At 34.9% G+C, this 8082-nt stretch overlaps 1 protein-coding gene across 1 annotated transcript in view; it reads right to left on the reverse strand.

The window, feature by feature from the left end:
* The window catches only part of ADGRL2 (adhesion G protein-coupled receptor L2), a 176984-nt gene extending 169931 nt beyond the window's left edge, over positions 1–7053 (reverse strand). The window contains exon 1 of the mRNA XM_017729992.1: positions 7014–7053. The gene's annotated coding sequence lies outside the window, so the exon portion shown is untranslated. The remainder of the gene's footprint in view (positions 1–7013) is intronic.
* Positions 7054–8082: the final 1029 nt, after the last annotated feature.

Genomic DNA, 8082 nt, shown 5'->3' on the forward strand with positions numbered 1-8082 from the left:
CCCAGTCCTACAAATACTTATTCCCAACAAAAATATTAACTTAGAAATCAAAAATAAAGGCAAATGTGTCACCTTGTACTAAAATTAGTGGGGAGTTTTGGAGAAGTTTTTAATTGTCCTGATAAATTCATACTAACTCACTGAGGCCCGGATTGTGGAATTGTGTTTGCAGCAAATTGTTCTTCAAGAAGCCCTGTGTGATTAACTTGGGAGGCTGGAGGTAAAAACTGCAGATGAGAATTCCATATGTCTGAGGCAAAGCACCTGAAAGGAAAACTCACAATTTAATGACAGAGCATGGGATGGCCATTATAGGAATATATTGTATTGATAAAAAGGGAAAACACCTGGTCAACAAAGGTTTTGCAATATTTTTTCATATTAGTTATTTTAAAGTCATATTAAGCTGTCAGAAGACTTCGGTTCATTATGAACACTCTGTTTCTTAAAGATGCTCGGTGAGTCTGGATGCACTTAGGATAATTTATTTTCCAATCAACTCTGAGTTGCCCAGACTTACTTCTGTTGAAGTCAACTTTTATTTTTCCAAAGAGAATTAAATCAAGTTTAATTTTTCTTCAAAAAGAGACTTAGTTATGTTTCTTAATTGTCAATTTTCTTCATACAATTATTGCATGACAAAATTTTCAATAAATTAACACCCAATAAATTTTGTGATTCCTTATATTAAGCCCACTCTAAAAACATTTGTCTGGTGCAATTACTTAACAACTCAGAATAAGTGGGAAGTTCAAAACTGTATTTATATTAATTCTGAACCTTCCCAATGTAGTTTAAAGTTAATATCCAAAAATACATTTAAATCGAAAAGGGGACTGTGTTTTAAATGTTTCTGGTATTTTAAATGGCTGGAAGGCTTCATACTCTGAAAAAATATTAACTAAAAATACAATGGACCCTTTCCTATTCTTTTTTTTTTTTATTTTGAAGGGGTGTTTCATATTAATATTGACATGGATAAGACACTCCAACAAACTTGAGATGGATAACAAGGCCATTTTGCAATGGCTCTTTTGTTGAACAGTGAAAGTGTGAAGAGAAGAGCAGCATTGGACTATTTGGTTCCTGAATATTATTCCTCTTGTCACTCTCTATTGCATAAGATTCCAGTCAGAAAGTTTAAGTGTCTAAAATCTATAGACTGCCTGTTTTCAGAAAATGCCAGAACAGAGATTTCAGTAAAAACATGTAGGAAAACTTTCCACCTTGTGACAAGACGTTTTTACTTCTGCAGAACTGGTCTTCATTGAAGAGCTGCTGTCTTCATTATTTAATTTCTTTGTGGAGCTTACAGTCAACATGATCCCATTGAGTTCTTTATTTAATATGTTTCAGAGCACAGGACACCTGCTGACTTCTTTAATAACGAGTTGTCCTCCGTTGGCTTATATGTGAAAACTGTTCAGCAGAGGCAAGTAAAGAATAACCTTAGACATTAAGACTGATTCCATTAAAAAATAAAATAAAACTATGTCCAGGCTCCACACCCAAACTCCCTAAAATAAATTTGCAAGGGCTTTTCACAGCATGGAATTCAGGCGGGTTTTTTTTTTAATTGAATTCTGTTCTGTGTAAGTGCAGCTCAGTGGAATTCAATTTCCATGTAGGCTCCCAGGAAACAAATACATGCTAAGTATTTTTATTGCTAATGTCTCGGATTTAGTTTCTTAAGTATTTTTTAGACTTGACTGTGGACAGAGTTGCTAATGTTTACCGTAACACAGGGCTCTGTGACTCTCTTTGGAGAAGGGAGTCTTGAAAAAAGAATTGGCTAAAGCACAGAAGTTTAACAATGAATAAATTCCAAGGCTTTGTATTGTATTAATAAGGATCAAATTCTACTTCTTTGTACAAATCCTATGAATTCAATAGAAAATCTCCATATTCCCAATTCAACCTATATTTTTTTGTCCCACTTTAAAATATCTTCCCTACTTTGTTGGAAGCCTCTTTCACACCTTGTTAGAAGTATGGGGTTGTACTGTTACAGATGATTCAGGGAAGCCCTACCCTCAGTCCTGCAGTTTGTAAGGGAAGTAACCCCACTAAGATCAATGAGCCCTGCTCTGAGTAGATGGTAACTAAAACAAAGAAATCAGACTTTGACCAATTACTTTTTCATAATTGGCCTTATTCTGCACTCATTCACATTTCTCCCGTAATTCTTTCCCTTCTGCTGAAACACATTATTTTACCACAACCCACCAAACTCAGGTGAAGAATAAAAAGCATTGCACAAATGAAAACTATGCTCAGGCACTGTTAACTCACACTCAGATTCTTCTTCAATAGAATATTTTTAAAATGCTTTTTGTTTTACAACTATAAAGAAAACTGTTGACTGATAAGGCAAAATGTTAAAACAATTAACTGTTTTACGTTTTTTATGTTAACCCTTTATTTTAGTCAAAGAAACACTCTGAACCAGAGGTTCAGCCTTGTTAATTATTTTATGTTGCAATCAATAAATTAAGCAGTCTTTATCCACGCTTGGTGTTATGTGAAGGATACTTGTCTGATGAAGGCACGTGAGCTCCCACCTCAGATTCTGTCTGAGGACCTAATCCAAAGTATGCCCAAACCTCTATTAGAAAACAGACCCTGCTTGGTTTTGAATCTGCTTCCCTTTTCTCTACGAGGAAATGTCTCAATTTACTATATTGACTACTATATATAGTCTATATTATCATTATGCCCATGCCTCTATATTCTATATTGTTTATTATCTATTGCCTGTTCGTATTATATTGTTGACGAATCTTTAGGTGTTGGATGAATGGAATTATTATTTTGTAATTGAGTATTTTTAGTAGGTAAGTTTGTTGACACATGTAAGGTTTATTAATACTTTTGTTAGGTTTGTCAGGAAATAAGGATATGGTAGAGATAAATGTCTTTTTAAAATCCATCTTGTAACAAGTTGTGCACATAACCTCTTTTCAATTTCTGCTTACGAGTAATCATTTTTATATGTGTTTAAATCACATTTCAATTTTCTGTAGACACAGTTCTTACTACATAACATATACCATTGCTAGTTTTGCAAATATGTTTTCATTATTACTTTGTAGAACTGAGACAAAACAACAGCTATTCTGCAGGATGATAGCAATGACTACCAAAGGATTCAAATCAGGATGGACACTGGAGAGCACACAGAGCAAATGGCAAACCTGTCCCAAACAACTTCTGTAGCACTGCCTCCTTTTGAAATTACACAAGTTTTACTTTTCAGTCTTGGTGGGGGTTGAATGTCATGGGAATGGGGGGAGGACACCAAACCCCACAGAAATCCCCAAGCTGAAGTCCAGCAAACCACCACCACCGTTTCAGTGCCTGATGCAAGGACAGATCTATGGGGCCACTGTGCCCTGTACCTGCCTGCAGGTACAATCCACCAGAGAGATGCTGGATGAATTTAGGTCTGGCAAATGTCAGGCAAAAATAATTGTGAACACATCCTGCCTAGGGACTTGTGTGGGATTCAGGCCTGACTTCAAGCCCAGCAAGGAGGTGCGAGCAATGTGGGTGTGCCCGCACTGTGGGCAGGACAGGCCCTTGGTCCTTGCCCTTCTGTGCCATTCCCCACAGGCAGCTGCATCAGGGTGGCCTTGGAGGAAGGCTGAAAACTTCAAAGATGTTTTGTCACAGTTCATCTTCCTTTTATTTTACTGTAATTCTGTATGGTGTGGCTAAGAGGGTCACAGACAGATAAAATGAGACATATTTTTTTCATTTCAGCTTGTGTCTCTTCTTCCTGTGCTCCATACAAGAATTTTGTAGCACATAAGGAAAAATGTTTATGTATTGTCTAAATCAGTCTAAATAAAATGTTAAAGGTGACAATCTCTTTAAACATTACTGATCATTACTTACAAAACTATATTTTAAAATTGTGAAAACAAATGCTTTGACCTTGTGAGCTATGGAAATATTTAAAAAACAAATCTGCTCTGCTTTTTTGGCTAATAGTTGTGATTTGCATAGTTGAACCTTGAATGTAGTCATAAATAGCTACAGAATCCATCTTGGCATGATGCCCAGCAATGTTAGGGTGCCAGACAAAAAATCGGGTCAACCACTTACCAAGTAAGTCATTCTGTCTCAACAAGGTGATGTTTAACAAAGAAGCTACAAGGCTGAAGACAGCTAACATATTCAGCTGCTGTTCAGAAAGACAAGAACCTTTCATTTATCAGGATAATCTAATACTCATAATCAGTACACCAAGTGAACTCCCTCTTGTAAAAAAGAGAGAAGGCCCATCAATTGTTTTTGCTAATTAAGATGAATATTATTCCTGTGAAATGAACCAAAAAGTTCTGTGTAACCATAATCCCAATAGAGATCTATAATCTCAAAGAATAATTGCAGAGTTTTAATTGAGAAGAAATTGAGAACTATTTTTTGTCTTTTTCAGTTTTTAGCTGCAGCTGTCTTCTGTGTGTGTTAGTAGGTCTTTTATGTTCTCAGTTTATCTGACATGATTTTCCCTATATTAAAACTTGTGGAATTCAAAATTTATGACAAAATGTTTATATATTTGATGAAATGCTACCACTAAATGGCACATATTTAGGAATAATTTGAGGTAAAGGATAATTTATTAACATATATAGAAAAAAATCCATTTTTAGATTAAAATCTAGATGTTATGACTACTCATGGTAATGTGCATTTAATCTTTATACATTAAGCAGAGATAGAGTTAGAAATGAGAAGGTAAGTGTATTTTCTTAAAGAGATATTAATTATCTATTTAACAATTTATTTTATTCTCTGATATTTATCTTGGTTTTAAGATTAAAAGAAAGCCTTGCCATGTTGAAAGGAAGTAATGTGACAAAGCTCAGTTTCCCATTCTTTAAACAAAAGATACCCGACTTGAAAAAACATTTATATTTGAATTAATATTTACATAAAGGAAATCCATAATCAACAGAGTAACCCTGTACTCCTGGGCAAGTCAGAGAAAATTCATTGAGGTGTACACAGTTATACGCATAAAAATTAATTCTACCCAAAATAATCCATTACTGTCTTTGTTGTAGTAACCCTTAAAGTCCAAGCTTTTGTCCTATCAACTTCACTTATAGTGTAAATCATATATTTGTCCTCAAAATAAAAATAATTATAATTTCACTTAACATGCAAATTTAGAGTTATAAATTACCTCAGATCAGGATGCTGGCTGAATACACTCGTTTTCATGAAAAAATGAAACGTTCTGTCTCTCTTCTTCCCTTCCCCCAAGCCTTCTTCACAAAATCAGCCTCAGGCCAAAATGGTTTTAAGTAGACTAGAGCTGCTGGTAAACACTTACCTTTGACAATATTTTTGTCTAATGAACATTGCAGAGAAGGGTGTATGCAGTGCAAGTGTCTGTCTGTGGCTGCAACCTTCATACAATCCTTGTGCCAAGGGCCCACTGCTAATAGGCAAATATACACAAAAGAGGCAGGCCCTTTGATGGTTTAATCCCAAACATACTTAACTGTCACATAGTTAATCTTTTAGATTAAAAATGCCTCTTGAGTTCTTCTTGAACATTTTTATGTTTGTGGATGAAAGAGGTTAAATGTAGTTCTCATGCCTGTTTGGACTGTTCTTTTATTTTTCTTTTTTACTTCCCCTCCACCCCTAGTTCAACATGACTTTTCCCTTTCTTTAATCACAGCTATGCCCCTGAAGGATCTGCAAGCATGATAATTCTGAAATACCCCATTCTTTCCCCCTTAGCAGGCAGGTAAAAGTGCATTACAGACCTTGCCAAAGCAGAACTCATTGCTGTTATCAGAGGGGTAAAGCTACAGGTCAAAACCACGTGCATCCAAACAGCTTCACCTGCAGGTTTTACTTTCCTAGAAAAAAGTTTCAAAGAATAACCAACTCTCCATGTTGATCAGAAATAATTCTTAAAGGTCATCACAAAACTTGTGTTTTGGTGTTGGTTTTCTTGAACACTGGCAACTTTGATACTGCTTCTATCAGATATAACAAAAAATCAGTCCCACATATTTTAAATATATCATTGGTTTAAGCTCTGATGCATTAAATTTTGTGAATAATCTCCTTTTTTTTTATGGAGACTGAAGTTCTTTTTGGCATTAGATGGAAGATCTCTGAAGTGTAACACTAAGAAGCACATTTTAAGTCAGAAATTGTGCCCCAATGAGATATTTTTCAAGTAATATTTCTTTCCACTTTAGCTTCCACAGTAGTTTCTCTTCATGATAGTTCTATGCTGATTTCAGACTACATTTTTATGTAGTGGGAAAGGATATTTTTTGCAAAGTGAATGCCCAAGACCTGTTGGAAAACATTTCTCCTTAACAATGTACTCATACGATTCAGTAGTTTGCTCAGAAGTGTTATTTTAGGATGACCTTTACACATACAGGATGATGAATTTTTCCTTTTATTTGATTGTAAAGATGTTATGATCAAGGGGCAAAATAAATACTGCCTTTTTCAGCCATAAAAAAAAATGAAAGATGAAACCATCTTTTTAAAACAACATGATAGCATGCAGAAGTGATGTCTATGTTTGTAAACTACATATTTTTAAATTCACACATACAGCAAAGCTCCAGTGAAACGTAAATAAAAATCAATTTTATACAGTTCAAATAGTAAAAGACACTATGAAAGCCACCCTTTTTCAACCTGTAGAAGAGAGCTATTTATGTTTAAGGGAATTTATACATTACAAATAGTTGTTAATGAAAATAAATAGTTGAGCATTCTGTGGTCATCAGCATTTCTAACAAGGATGTTAAATCCTCCCATATTTTCTTTTGAATAATTAGCATAATGTTCTGCAAATCTTTTCTAGGTAGCTTACAAGATTTGAATATTCAAATATTTTCAGCTGTATAAGCCATATAATTATGAAATTGTACAGTTTTTTCTCAAGCAATTTAGCAATACTTTCTTACAAGAATTTACCTTCTGTTCTTTGTTATCAGAAACAGAAAAAGCTTTTTGCTTACCAGAAAAGTAGGAATTCATCATTCTGCCATAAAGACCCTAGAAAGCAAAGAAAGTGTTATTAGTTATTGTATTCTTACCTGCAGGGATTCTAACAGCCAAACAGTGCATCAGCATCAAAACAAAAAATGAAAATACATGTTCAAATCACAGATCAATAGTTTAATGCACTTCCAAACATGTATTACATGTACTTAGCAGGTACTGGACTAGAAAAAAACCCAGGCTATCATGCATATCTGCACGATTTAGAACTGGCATTTACAACTGCATGCCAGCTGGAATTTATCTGCATAGTTTTCACAAAATACAGACACAGGATCTTGGCATCCAACTTGTGACTGTATTTTTGAAAAGAAATCCATGGGCTTGCTGTCACTCTGCTATGGAGTGGGAGAAAACAGGAGCATAAAGGGTTATGATCAGAGGAGACAATTATCAATTACATGTTAAAGCCTTCCTTCCTAACTCATTGAGAAATTTGTATTAGTATTGAGCAAATTCCATTACTATTAAAACAATTAATCAGCCTTTACATTTTGTTTCAGAATATTATTGCTCATGAGTTCTGCATTGGTCAGACTGGGGTCCTGAGGAAGTACTGAGTACACCCCACACCTCATCAGCATGCTTTATCTGTGGTGTGATAATGAAAGAATGGATACTAGTTAACTCTCTTCACTTCCTTCTTTTCTATGATCCCTTTCAGTCTGTTTTATACCTGACATCATGGCTATTCTGTTTTCTTTAGAAAGAAATGAATCACTGCTACCATTCCCTGTACTACAGGCTGAACGGAGAGGGAGTGATTCACTCCGTACCCACACAGAGCCTCTCTGTGATTTCATGTGCTATATGTACCAATGGTGCACTTTGAGAATAAAAGGTTTTCAGGATAATAGGCTAAATTCTGTGATCATTTCTCACACAGAATACAACTTTTTATAGTAGTTTTCTGAGGTAAAACAGTTTTGTGCCAAAGAAGGAAGAACACTTAAACCCCACTTACTATTCTTAACTTTTTTCACTGTTTGAGAAAATGAAATCTTTATGTAAACATGTGAGGGAGAG

Source organism: Corvus brachyrhynchos, unplaced genomic scaffold, assembly GCF_000691975.1.
Source record: "Corvus brachyrhynchos isolate BGI_N302 unplaced genomic scaffold, ASM69197v1 scaffold101, whole genome shotgun sequence".
NCBI lineage: Eukaryota > Metazoa > Chordata > Aves > Passeriformes > Corvidae > Corvus > Corvus brachyrhynchos.